Genomic DNA, 14,856 nt, shown 5'->3' with positions numbered 1-14,856 from the left:
TACTATTCAGGTATGTTATGTCCACATATGCCAGGAGTGAAAAGGAACAAACAAGTAAGCAGAGATGCAGATTCAAAAGGAAAGTCTTTCTTCTGGTAATAACTGAAGTGCAGGATTTGCACAAAGCAGGAAGCAACCTTGAAAACAGGTAACAGGTTTAAAGGTAAAGTATTTCTCCTGGTAATAACTGAAGTGCAGGAATTGCACAAGGCAGGAAACAAACTTGCAAACAAGTAAGAGGTTTAAAGGTAAAGTATTTCTCCTGGTAATAACTGAAGTGCAGGAATTGCACAAGGCAGGAAACAAACTAGCAAACAGGTGCAAAGGTGAAGTCTTCCTCCAAATATGTACTGAAGTTCAGGAAACTGGTTCTGGCTTGTGACAAAACATAAACAATGTGAGGACAATATGCAGCCTTAAATAGGGAGGTTTTGCACAGGATTGGCTCTGAGTATATTCAAAATTAAGTGCACCTGTGATTGCACAGGTGAAAATACAATTAGACATATACACATTTGACAGATCTTTTAAGTTGCATGCTATTGCATTTGAAATTCGCAACTGCTAGAACTGACTGCGGCTCAACACATAAGCAAACAGTGTAGTAAGCACAGAGCCACAGGTTCTAATCCCCACACAGCCCTTTCAAGCAGAATGCCTCCCAGACCTTTTCATTTTAGTCAGAAGACTTGGTTCATGACATAATGTTTGTACATCTTAAGGGCATACTAGATCATCCACCTATCCCTTTGGGCAGGGCACATAGATCACTGCACCCTAAACCTGGTAAAAAAGGCTCCTTTTGCTGATAAAGAGTAAATTATGAGCCTTGACAGAAACCAACAGATGGTCAGATTCATAGGATATACAATAACATTTGCAAATCCTTCTCAGTGAACCCTCCAACGTAGGAAAACTATGGTTCCCCTGACCACTTTATTTAGAAACTGCCACATCTCTTACAGATGGGGATTTCCAATCCATAACTCAACCTTAAAATATGGAAAATCCATCTTGGAAATGCCTGCCTTTTGTTTGGCTTTAGGCCTTGAGGCTCCTTAAATTCAGCCATTTATTGATCCAAAACATTCTCCTACACCACAACTGAATAATAATAGTTGGCAAACAGTTCATCATAAGCGCAAAGGGGGCAGCTCAACCCCTCCTTCCATTGAATTAAACTCCTCGCCTTCTCATGTATCACCCTCAAAATCTAATGCTGGAGATATAGACCCATCACTAAACTATGTGCTTATTTCCTTTTCTCCAAAATCCACATGTATCCTGGTCTGATTATTTAGCAGGTTTTATATCCTTTACTTGACCAAATATCTCCAACAATCCCTATGTTTGTCAACTAGATGACTCTCTCATTCTTGACCCCATAAATATAGAAATAGTAGAATCCTCACTTTAAGAATTCTTTCAATTTGACTCTACACCAGATAAAGACCCTATAAAATTATGAGAAGCACATAAATGTTATAAGGGGAGAGTTCATAAAACATAGATCCCATCTAAAAAAGAAATGGAGAGCACAATATGAAACTTTGTCTACCATAATTATCTCAATTAGAATTGGAACACAAAAATGATCCATTAAATAATAAGATATATTTAGAAGCACAAGAAAGATGACTCTCACTGCAAAAATTGTTAGACCAAGAATCCCAGTCCATATCAAATGGATACATTTTTTTTTTTCACAAAGGAGACAAACGAGGCTATCTATTGGCCAGATCCCTCAACCGTAAGAGACTTAAACATTCATACATGAACTGATTTCTCCAACAGGACATAGAGTGAACATGGCCCCTGATATAGCATAATAATTTCAAATATATTACTCTCCTATATATAATTTAGCTAACTCATTAGATACTGAGGGGCATATTTATAAAGCTCTGTATGGAGCTTGATGCTCTGTGTTTCTGGCAAGCCTTCAGGCTAGCCGGAAACACAAGTTATGAAGCAGCGGTCTAAAGACTGCTGCTCCATAACCTGTCCGCCTGCTCTGAGGCGGCGGACAGACAACGCCAGAAATCAACCCGATTCAATATGATAGGGTTGATGGAAACCCCCTGCTTTGTCCAATTTCTCTAATAAATGTGGACATTAAATTATTTGCTAAGATAATGGCCTGTAGATTCAATTTAATTTTGCAGAGTGTCATTCACCTTGAACAGGTAGTGTTTACTCCCAAAAGAGAAGCACAAGACAACACTATGAAACTCTTATTTCTGATGGAATATGTACAAACACTTAAAATATCTTCTGCATGTATTTCTTTAGATGCAGAAAAAGCATTTGATAGGCTAAATTGGACATTCTGGAAGGCTTTTCTTTTACATATTGACTTTCCAACAAACGCCATACATAGAGTTTTGTGCTCTATGAAGGACCATCTGCAAGGGTCAGGGTGAATGACACTCTTAGATCCATTTAAAATCATGAATTGCTCTTGTCAGGGATAGCCACTCTTCCTGCTCCTTTTTTTCTGGCCATGGAGGTGTTAGCCAATAAAATCAGAGCAAATTATAAAGATGAAACAGATCCTGGAACAGTAAAGAGAACAACACTCTATTAGAAGATTATTTTGGTAATGTGCCTTCTTGTTTGAGAGGAATGAACAGCAATAGTAGTATAAGTCGTAAAGCTATGTATTCACAAACTTACACAAAGCCTCTACAAGCCTGGAACAGATAATTCCACTATTAACTATCCTCATCAACACATTTTACAGTTTCCTTGAAGGCCATAATGCTTTACCTGGTAACAGACCTTGGGATAATGTAGCCACACTCAGGAGAAAGCTGAAAAAGGAGCTGAAATTTCACTGTGTGGCTTGGTAAATAAAAGTCCATATCAGATAATGGCTTTCTTAAATGACCATTTATTATGCAGAGAAAGCCCACTTACTGCAAGTTAAGAAGCAATGAAAGAAGAGGAATTGCAGGAACCTGACATCTCAGATCTCAGATGAAGCTCTATGAAGTAGATCACCATTGATGCAGTGAGACATGAAAGAAAGGAGCAAGTTATTTGGTTCAACTCCATAATACCCCACAAAATAAGAGTAAGGCCACTGAAATAGTCAAAACTTACTTAACTGAACCTCCATTGTCTACTACGTATGATCCATTCATCTACTAGTATAAAGTATTGCATACCTTCTCCATGTCCATCTAGCAACATCCAAAGAAAGACAGTTTTCTATATCACTAGCAAAATAAAATTCAACTGTCTCAGCTCACCCCGACACCTTGTGAAGTAGATGGTCTATTTGAAATCCAAGCTGTTCAATATGGAATAACCAACTTTACATTTTCAGGCAACTTAAAATGAGCAGCATTCTAAAGTAAAAAATCTGTAATGTATAAACATGTTATTAACTTTTCTTTCAACATGTTGACATAGCTTGCAGAATAGTCAATTGATTGTGTCCCTCAAAAATGAATTACTCTGGATATATCTAAACATTGTCGATAATAAAACATAGTGGGCTAGTTTATAAGTGGCACAGTATTTATTTTTTGTGCTGCTCAGGTTGTGTTCGTATTACAAGTTCCAAAAAAACTAACACAGAGATTACAAGTTTTGTGGTAACAGGGGTGTGGTGTTAACGTACAGTTTTCCCTCACCAAAAATAACGCTGGTATTACGTTTTTTTTTAAACCCGGTGTTAGCCGCAAAAAGGTGAGCGTAGAGCAGAATTTAGCTCTAGATCTCACCTCAATACCAGCGCTGCTTACGGTAGCGGTAAGCTGGCTAAACGTGCTTGTGCACGATGTCCCCATCGGAATCAAAGGGGCAGAATCGGCTAAAAAAAAAAAACACCTGCAAAAAAGCAGCGTTCAGCTCCTAACGCAGCCCCATTGATTCCTATGGGGAAACACTTTTTACGTCTACACCTAACACCCTAACATGAACCCCGAGTCTAAACACCCCTAATCTTACACTTATTAACCCCTAATCTGCCGCTCCAGACACCGCCGCCACCTACATTATCCCTATGAACCCCTAATCTGCTGCCCCCGACATCGCCGACACCTACATTATATTTATTAACCCCTACTCTGCCGCCCCCAATGTTGCCGCAACCTACCTACATTTATTAACCCCTAATATGCTGCCGCCAACGTCGCCGCCACTATATTAAAGTTATTAACCCCTAAATCTAAGTCTAACCCTAACCCTAACACCCCCTAACTTAAACATAATTTAAATAAATCTAAACAAAATTACAACTATTAGCTAAATAATTCCTATTTAAAACTAAATACTTACCTATAAAATAAACCCTAAGATAGCTACAATATAACTAATAGTTACATTGTAGCTAGCTTAGGGTTTATTTTTATTTTACAGGCAACTTTGTATTTATTTTAACTAGGTAGAATAGGTATTAAATAGTTATTAACTATTTAATAACTTCCTAGTTAAAATAAATACAAATTTACCTGTAAAATAAATCCTAACCGAAATTACAATTACACCTAACACTACACTATAATTAAATTAATTTACTAAATTACCTACAATTAACTACAATTAAATAAAATAAACTAAAGTACGAAAAAAAATAAAACACTAAAATACAGAAAAAAATAAAATAATTACAAGAATTTTAAACTAATTACACCTACTCTAATCCCCCTAATAAACTAAAAAAGACCCCCAAAATAATAAAAATCCCTACCCTATACTAAATTACAAATAGCCCTTAAAAGGGCTTTTTGCTGAGCATTGCCCCAAAGTAATCAGCTCTTTTACCTGTAAAAAAAAAGACAATACCCTCCCAACATTAAAACCCACTACCCACACACCAAACCCTATGTCATGTTTGCATCCGTTCATCGCCGTGTCGCCGCGGCTCCCGGAACTTCTCTGTGTGTCTGACGTCATGTTGCTTAGCAACATGACGCTTTCTCAACACACCCCTCTGATGACGATTACGCTCTGCCCTTTAAACAACGGCGGGAGATCTGAATCTGGGCCCGTTTGTTTGCTACCCTTTGGATTGTGAGTACCGTATCTTTCTGATCTTTTGTGTACCGATTTCTGCCTGCCTGACCAAGCCTCTTGCCTAATCCCTACTTGCTGATATTTGGATATAGACTTCTGCCTGCCTGACCTTGCCTGTAGCTTTTACCCTTTTGCTGATACTTGGATGCCGACTTCTGCTTGCCTGACCTTGTCTTTTGCCTATACCTTTTGCTGATATTTGGATGCCGACTTCTGCCTGCCTGACCTTGCTTTTGCCTTTACCTTTAAACCTTATCTTTGATAAACAAAACCTGCTTAAAGGGACATTCTACTTTTACAAGCTGCAAAAGAGAACTTTGCCTTTCTGTTTGTTATAAACCTGCTTAAAGGGACATTTTACTTCTACAAGCTGCACAAGAGAACTTTGCCTTTCTGTTTGTTATAAACCTGCTTAAAGGGACATTTTACTTTTACAAGCTGCAAAAGAGAACTTTGCCTTTCTGTTTGTTATACACCTGCTTAAAAGGGACATTTACTTTTACAAGCTGCAAAAGAGAACTTTACCTTTCTGTTTGTTATACACCTGCTTAAAAGGAACTTTTACTTTTACAAGCTGCAAAAGAGAACTTTTCCTTTGTTTTACAAGCCTGTTAAAGAGGACCTATTTCAGAAGCTTCAAGTAAGAGCATTTCCTTTTTGTTCTTTTTACTACTTAAAGGGACGTTTTATCCTTTGTGGCTTTCCTGCATTCTGGAACAATATTCATTTTTGTTTTCTTCTAATCTGCTTCCTGAGTGGGTCACGTCCTGGATATTTCTCAGTGTGCTAGCGTGTGCTTTTCAATTCACGCTAGCAGTTGGGTTACATCCCGGATTGATTCCAGAGCGGCTGACATTACAAACGGGCCACTAAAATGGACCCCACTGAATTATCTATGGCCGTGGCTCACCAGGGACAGCTCTTGGGTTCTCATGCCACTCACTTGCAGTCTCTGGACACTAAACTTGATCAAATTACTGCTCTATTACAAAATTTGGTTGCTACAGCACCTCCCAATCCTAATCCCAATCCAAATCCGATTGAGGCATTACCTCCTCCGATTCCTAACAATCAGTCTCAGGTACAACTAAGTCCCAGGATACCTCTTCCGGATAAATATGATGGGAATCCTGAAGAATGTAGAGGCTTTCTGAATCAATGCCGTCTTCATTTCCGAAATAGCCCTACTCTCTTTGCTACTGCCTCTTCTAGAATCACATTTCTTATTTCCTTAATGAAAGGAAAAGCCTTGGCTTGGGTATCACCTTTGCTAGAAAAGAATGATCCTATACTGTTGGATGTTGATACATTTTTATCTACATTCTCAAACGTATTCGATAAACCTGGAAGGTCATCCGCTGCTGAAGCTACTCTCCTGGATTTACGTCAAGGAAATCAACCAGTCTCTCAATATGCTATTGAGTTCCGCACCCTTGCCTCTGAAACCACTTGGAATCAGGGAGCACTCAGAGCCGCTTTCCGTAAAGGACTTTCTGAGCGTCTCAAGGATGAATTGGTGTATCGTGAACTTCCAGAGTCCTTAGAAGCCTTAATAAATCTCTGTATCAGTCTCGACGCCAGGTTTCGTGAACGCCAACAAGAAAAGGATAGAACACAGAGGACTTCAACTCGAACTCCTTTTCGTTTGGCTCCTCGTTTTTCTAATCCAGTCACTCCAGCCTCTCCTACTACTGATCAGGCTGAACCCATGGAAGTAGGAAGTATAAAATTAACTGAGACTGAACGCTTGAGAAGACGGACTCTTGGCTTATGTCTGTACTGTGGCCTTAAAGGGCATTTATTAAGGGATTGTCCTACTAGGCCAGTAAAAGCCAGGGCTTAACTCTAGTCCAGGGAACTGAGTTAAGCCAAAATAGTGGTCATTCCCTATACAAGAAACTCTTTGTTCCAGTAACTCTTCTAATTGGACATAAGAAGATCTATACCCAAGCTCTAATTGATTCTGGTGCTGGAGGTGTGTTCATTGACTCTACATTTGTTTCTACTCATTCTATACCCTTACTAAAGAAGGAGTATTCCATTTCAGTCTCTACGGTCAGTGGAGATCCTTTGGGTTCTGGATACATTCAGTTTTCTACTCAACCCTTACTCTTCACCGTAGGAATACTTCATTCCGAGACAATTTGTTTCGATGTCATTCCCACTCCACAATTTCCCATTATCTTGGGATTACCCTGGCTCCAGATTCACAATCCCATTTTTTCTTGGACTTTCGGTGAACTCATTTCCTGGGGATCTACATGCCAGACTAAATGTCTTCAAAAGATTACTAAGTTACCACTCACTATTGCTCTCACAGTTGAAACTCCGGAATCCTTACCTATGCATTACCATGACTTTGTGGATGTTTTCTCCAAAAAAGAAGCTGAACGTCTTCCTCCTCATCGCCCTTTTGATTGTCCCATTGATCTCCTTCCTGGGGCTGCCTATCCTCGTGGCAAGACATATCCACTTTCTAAACCAGAAAACATGGCTCTGGAAGAATATATAAAAGACAATCTGGCTAGAGGATTTATTCGACCCTCTTCTTCCCCCGTAGGGGCTGGTTTCTTTTTTGTGGGAAAAAAGGATGGCGGATTAAGACCCTGTATTGATTATCGTGGATTGAATCAGATTACCATCAAGAACAGTTATCCTCTGCCCCTTATTCCTGAACTTTTTACTTATCTTCAGGGAGCCACCATTTTCACCAAACTCGACCTACGTGGTGCATACAACTTGATCCGTATACGCGAAGGAGATGAGTGGAAGACTGCCTTTAACACTCGATTTGGGCATTATGAATATTTGGTCATGCCCTTCGGGCTATGCAATGCTCCGGCGGTTTTCCAACATTTTGTAAACGAGATCTTTCGTGATTTTTTGAATATTTTTGTTATCATATACCTGGACGACATCTTAATTTTTTCTCAGAACCATCAAGATCATGTGCATCACGTCAAGAAAGTACTTCAACGTCTAAGAGAATTCCATCTGTTTGCTAAACTGGAGAAATGTTCCTTCCATCAAAAATCCATACCCTTTCTGGGTTATGTAATATCGGCATCTGGATTCGAAATGGACCCTACTAAACTTTCTGCCATATTGGATTGGCCTAGACCTGATTCTTTGAAGGCTTTACAACGTTTCCTAGGCTTCGCCAATTATTACAGAAAGTTCATCAAGAATTTTGCTACTATTACTTCTCCTCTTACTTCTCTCACTAGAAAAGGACAAAACTGTAAAGTATGGCCGTCTGAGGCTATAGAAGCTTTTGAATCTCTCAAAGAAGCTTTTTCCTCAGCTCCTATCCTTCGTCATCCAAATCCTGAGTTTCAATTTATTCTGGAGGTAGATGCTTCCTCTGTTGCTGCTGGAGCTGTTCTGTCTCAACGAATACCAGAGACTGGAAGGATTCATCCTGTTGCTTTTTTCTCTAAAAAATTCACTCCTTCCGAATTTAACTATGACGTAGGGAATAAAGAGTTGCTTGCCATCAAAATGGCATTGGATGAATGGAGACATTGGCTGGAAGGTACTTCTTTGCCATTTACTATACTTACTGATCATAAGAACCTTCTGTATCTCCAAACAGCCAAACGATTAAATTCCAGGCAAGCACGCTGGTCATTATTCTTCTCTCGGTTTCACTATAATTTGTCTTACATACCTGGTTCAAAAAATATTAAAGCAGACGCACTTTCCAGACAATTTCAAGATACCCCAGTTCCTGAGTCTGGTACCATTCTTCAACCTCATGAAGTCATTGCCCAGTTAACAACTTCTTGGTTACAAGAATTACAGTCCGCTCAAAAGCATCTTCCTTTGTCCTGTAAACCTCCCGATGGTTTACTCTTTGTTCCTGAACGCCTTCGTTCCAAGATTTTATTTTGGGCTCATGATAGTCCCCTTTCTGGACATCCTGGCATCAGTATTACCACTCGAAACCTCAAACAACATGTCTGGTGGCCTACACTCTCTCAAGATGTGAAGGATTACGTCTCAGTATGCACACAATGTGCCATGAACAAAACTCCACGCCAACTTCCTTCAGGATTACTCCAACCATTGCCTATACCTCACCAGCCTTGGACTCATGTATCCATGGACTTTATTACTGATCTTCCCTTGTCCACTGGGAACAATACTATCTGGGTGGTGGTCGACAGGTTCACTAAGACGGCTCATTTTGTACCCTTGCCAGGATTACCATCTGCCAAAAGACTCTCTGAACTTTTTATTCTACATATTGTAAGAATCCATGGATTTCCTCTAGATATTGTGTCAGATAGAGGGGTACAATTCGTTTCACGATTTTGGAGGTCACTTTGTAAACATTTTGGTACTACTATATCTCTCTCTACTTCTCACCACCCACAATCGAATGGTCAGACTGAAAGAGTAAACCAGTGTCTTGAAACATATCTTAGACATTATGTGGATCATTATCACTCTAACTGGACTTCTTACCTTCCTTTGGCTGAATTGGCTCATAATGCCCGGTACAATTCCTCCCTTCAGACTTCTCCTTTTCATGCAGCTTACGGATATCAGCCTAGGACATTCCCTTTGCATACTTCCTCCACAGTGAATCCTGCTTCTGATCTTACAGCCCGAAGATTAACTCGACATTGGCAGAAGATACATCGTATTCTTTCTGTAACTTCTAGACGTTACAAGTTCTTTTCAGATCTTCGACGGAAGAAGGCTCCCAAATATCGCCCTGGTGATAAAGTTTGGATTTCCTCTCGATTTCTTCGCCTGAAACAACCTTCTAACAAATTGGGACCACGATATGTGGGTCCTTTCCGAATACTGGGTCAGGTGTGTTCCACTGCTTATCGGGTAGCTTTACCCAAGTCTCTCAAAGTCCATCCGGTATTCCATGTTTCTCTTTTAAAACCTGTGATGATTAACAGGTATTCTAAGCCTTTTTCTAAACCTCCACCGTTATTGGTGCATGGACATCCTGAGTTTGAAATCAGCCATATTCTAGATTCCAAGTTGCGGGGCAAGAAATTGTATTATCTCATTCATTGGAAGGGTTATCCAGTCACGGAACGTTCCTGGGAACCTGCTCATCAAGTAAATGCTCCTGTTTTGGTCAAGACCTTCCACAAGACTCATCCTGATAGACCTGGTCCTGTCCCCCGGAGGGGTCCTTGAGGAGGGGGGTGCTGTCATGTTTGCATCCGTTCATCGCTGTGTCGCCGCGGCTCCCGGAACTTCTCTGTGTGTCTGACGTCATGTTGCTTAGCAACATGACGCTTTCTCAACACACCCCTCTGATGACGATTACGCTCTGCCCTTTAAACAACGGCGGGAGATCTGAATCTGGGCCCGTTTGTTTGCTACCCTTTGGATTGTGAGTACCGTATCTTTCTGATCTTTTGTGTACCGATTTCTGCCTGCCTGACCAAGCCTCTTGCCTAATCCCTACTTGCTGATATTTGGATATAGACTTCTGCCTGCCTGACCTTGCCTGTAGCTTTTACCCTTTTGCTGATACTTGGATGCCGACTTCTGCTTGCCTGACCTTGTCTTTTGCCTATACCTTTTGCTGATATTTGGATGCCGACTTCTGCCTGCCTGACCTTGCTTTTGCCTTTACCTTTAAACCTTATCTTTGATAAACAAAACCTGCTTAAAGGGACATTCTACTTTTACAAGCTGCAAAAGAGAACTTTGCCTTTCTGTTTGTTATAAACCTGCTTAAAGGGACATTTTACTTCTACAAGCTGCACAAGAGAACTTTGCCTTTCTGTTTGTTATAAACCTGCTTAAAGGGACATTTTACTTTTACAAGCTGCAAAAGAGAACTTTGCCTTTCTGTTTGTTATACACCTGCTTAAAAGGGACATTTACTTTTACAAGCTGCAAAAGAGAACTTTACCTTTCTGTTTGTTATACACCTGCTTAAAAGGAACTTTTACTTTTACAAGCTGCAAAAGAGAACTTTTCCTTTGTTTTACAAGCCTGTTAAAGAGGACCTATTTCAGAAGCTTCAAGTAAGAGCATTTCCTTTTTGTTCTTTTTACTACTTAAAGGGACGTTTTATCCTTTGTGGCTTTCCTGCATTCTGGAACAATATTCATTTTTGTTTTCTTCTAATCTGCTTCCTGAGTGGGTCACGTCCTGGATATTTCTCAGTGTGCTAGCGTGTGCTTTTCAATTCACGCTAGCAGTTGGGTTACATCCCGGATTGATTCCAGAGCGGCTGACACCCTACTCTAAAACCCAACCAATCCCCTCTTAATAAAATCTAACACTAACCCCTTGAAGATCCCCCTACCTTGAGATGTCTTCACCCAGCCGGGAAGAAGTGGTCCTCCAGAGGGGCAGAAGTCTTCATCCGATCCGGGCAGAAGAGGACCTCCAGACAGGCAGAAGTCTTCATCCAGGCAGCATCTCCTATATTCATCCATCCGGAGCGGAGCGGGTCCATCTTGAAGCCAGCAGACGCGGAGCATCCATCTGGACCGACGACTACACAACGAATGACGGTTCCTTTAAATGATGTCATCCAAGATGGCGTCCCTTGAATTCCGATTGGCTGATAGGATTCTATAAGCCAATCTGAATTAAGGTAGGAAAAGCTTGCATTCTATTGGCTGATTGGAACAGTCAATAGAATGCGAGCTCAATCCTATTGGCTGATTGGATCAGTCAATAGGATTGAACTTCAATCCTATTGGCTGATTGCATCAGCCAAAAGGATTTTTCCTACCTTAATTCCGATTGGCTGATAGAATCCTATCAGCCAATCGGAATTCAAGGGACGCCATCTTGGATGATGTCATTTAAAGGAACCATCATTCGTCGTGTAGTCGTCGGTCTGGATGGATGCTCCGCGGCAGCTGGCTTCAAGATGGACCCGCTTCGCTCCGGATGGATGAAGATAGAAGATGCCGCCTGGATGAAGAATTCTTCCCGTCTGGAGGTCCTCTTCTGCCCGGATCGGATGAAGACTTCTGCCCCTCTGGAGTACCACTTCTGCCCGACTGGGTGAAGATGTCTCAAGGTAGGGTGATCTTCAAGAGGTTAGTGTTAGGTTTTATTAAGGGGGGATTGGTTGGGTTTTAGAGTAGGGTTGGGTGTGTGGGTGGTGGGTTTTAATGTTGGGGGGGTATTGTCTTTTTTTTTTACAGGTAAAAGAGCTGATTACTTTGGGGCAATGCCCTGCAAAAAGCCCTTTTAAGGGCTATTTGTAATTTAGTATAGGGTATTGATTTTTATTATTTTTGGGGGCTTTTTTATTTTATTAGGGGGATTAGAGTAAGTGTAATTAGTTTAAAATTCTTGTAATTATTTTATTTTTTTCTGTAATTTAGTGTTTGTTTGTTTTTTCGTACTTTAGTTTATTTTATTTTATTGTAATTAATTGTAGGTGATTTAGTAAATTAATTTAATTATAGTGTAGTGTTAGGTGTAATTGTAATTTTGGTTAGGGTTTATTTTACAGGTACTTTTGTATTTATTTTATCTAGGTAGTTATTAAATAGTTAATAACTATTTAGTAACTATTGTACCTAGTTAAAATAAATACAAACTTGCCTGTAAAATAAAAATAAACCCTAAGCTAGCTATAATGTAACTATTAGTTATATTGTAGCTATCTTAGGGTTTATTTTATAGTTAAGTATTTAGTTTTAAATAGGAATAATTTATTTAATTGAAGTAATTTTATTTCGTTTTATTTAAATTATATTTAAGTTGGGGGGGTTAGACTTAGAGTTAGACTTAGGTTTAGGGGTTACTAAATTTAATATAGTAGCGGCGACATTGGGGGTGGCAGATTAGGGGTTAATAAATGTAGGTAGGTGTCAGCGATGTTAGGGATGGCAGATTAGGGGTTAATAAAATTTAACTAGTGTTTGCAAGGCGGGAGTGTGGCGGTTTAGGGGTTAATATATTTATTAAAGTGGCGGCGATGTCTGGTCGGCAGATTAAGGGGGGCTCGGTTTAGGGGTTAATAGGTAGTTTATGGGTGTTAGTGTACTTTTTAGCACTTTAGTTAAGAGTTTTATGTTACGGCTTTAGCCCATAAAACGCTTAACTACTGACTTTTAAATGCGGTAGGAGTCTTGACAGGAGAGGGTGTACCGCTTACTTTCTCCAAAACTCATAATACCGGCGTTATGCAAGTCCCATTGAAAAGATAGGATACGCAATTGACATAAGGGGATTTGCGGTAAGCTCGAGTCGCAGAATAAAAGTGAGCGGTACACCTTTACCCCAGACTCGTAATACCAGCGGGCGTTAAAAAGCAGCGTTGGGACCTCTCAACGCTGCTTTTTAAGGCTAACGCAAGACTCGTAATCTAGCAGTAATTTTGCACTAGCATTAACCCAAATAGTGAGAAAAACCTAACTTAAGTTTTCATGTGCGTATGCATGTATTCTCCCTTAGACATAAATGGAGAAACAAAAAAACTAACACCTGAGATTGCGCAAATTCCGTCTCCTTTTTGTATTCCCATAGAAGTCAAAGGAGAAAAAACAATTGTTGAAAAACAAAACAAACACCTATCGCGCAAACAGCATAGCATATTCACTTTATAAAATGTGAAATATTTACAGTAAATACATAGTTAAAATCTTAATTAAATATGAATATTGCATAAATATGTTTTATCTGCTTAATGGCAAAGGGTTCTAATGATATTTATTTACACCCTTCACATTATTGTAAATATTTTATTATAACTTTTCATGTGACAACACCGAAGAAATTACACTTTGCTACAATGTAAAGTAGTGAGTCTACAGCCTGTATAACAGTGTAAATTTGCTGTCCCCTCAAAATAACTCACACAGCCATTAATGTCTAAACCATTGGCAACAAAAGTGAGTACACCCTTAAGTGGAAATGTCCAAATTGCGCCCAAAGTTTCAATATTTTGTGTGTCCCACTATTATTTTCCAGCACTGCCTTAACCCTCTTGGGCATGGAGCACACCAGAGCTTTACAGGTTGCCACTGGAGTCCTCTTCCACTCCTCCATGATGACATGACAGAGCTGATGGATGTTAGAGACCTTGCGCTCCCCCACCTTCCATTTGAGGATGCCCCACAGATGTTTAATAGGGTTTAGGTCTGGAGACATGCTTGGCCAGTCTATCACCTTTACCCTCAGCTTATTTAGCAAGGCAGCAGTCATCTTGAAGGTGTGTCTGGGGTCATTATCATGTTGGAATACTGCCCTGCGGGCCAGTCTCCGAAGGGAGGGGATCATGCTCTGCTTCAGTATGTCACACTACATGTTGGCATTCATGGTTCCCTCAATGAACTGTAGCTCCCCAATGCCGGCAGCACTCATGCAGGCCCAAACCATGACACTCCCATCACCATGATTGACTGTAGGCAAGAAACACTTGTCTTTGTACTCCTCACCTGATTGCAGCCACACATGCGGCGTATTGTCTAAGTACTGACAGGCTGACCCCCCCACCCTTTCAACTTCTGAAGCAATGCTGGCCGCACTCAAACATCTATTTCCCAAAGACAACCGTTGGATATGACTCTGAGCATGCACACTCAACTTCTTTGGTCGACAATGGCGAGTCCTGTTCTGAGTGGAACCTGTCCTGTGAAACCGCTGTATGGTCTTGCCCACCGTGCTGCAGCTCAGTTTCAGGGTCTTAGCAATCTTCTTATAGCCCAGGCCATCTTTATGTAGAGCAACAATTCTTTGTTCAGATCCTCAGAGAATTCTTTGCCATGAGGTGTCATGTTGAACTTCCAGTGACCAGTATTAGAGAGTGTGAGAGCAATAACACCAAATTTAACACACCTGCTCCCCATTCACACCTGAGACCTTGTAACACTAACG

Source organism: Bombina bombina, chromosome 5 (genome assembly GCF_027579735.1).
Source record: "Bombina bombina isolate aBomBom1 chromosome 5, aBomBom1.pri, whole genome shotgun sequence".
NCBI lineage: Eukaryota > Metazoa > Chordata > Amphibia > Anura > Bombinatoridae > Bombina > Bombina bombina.
Note: the sequence above shows the minus strand (reverse complement) of the source record.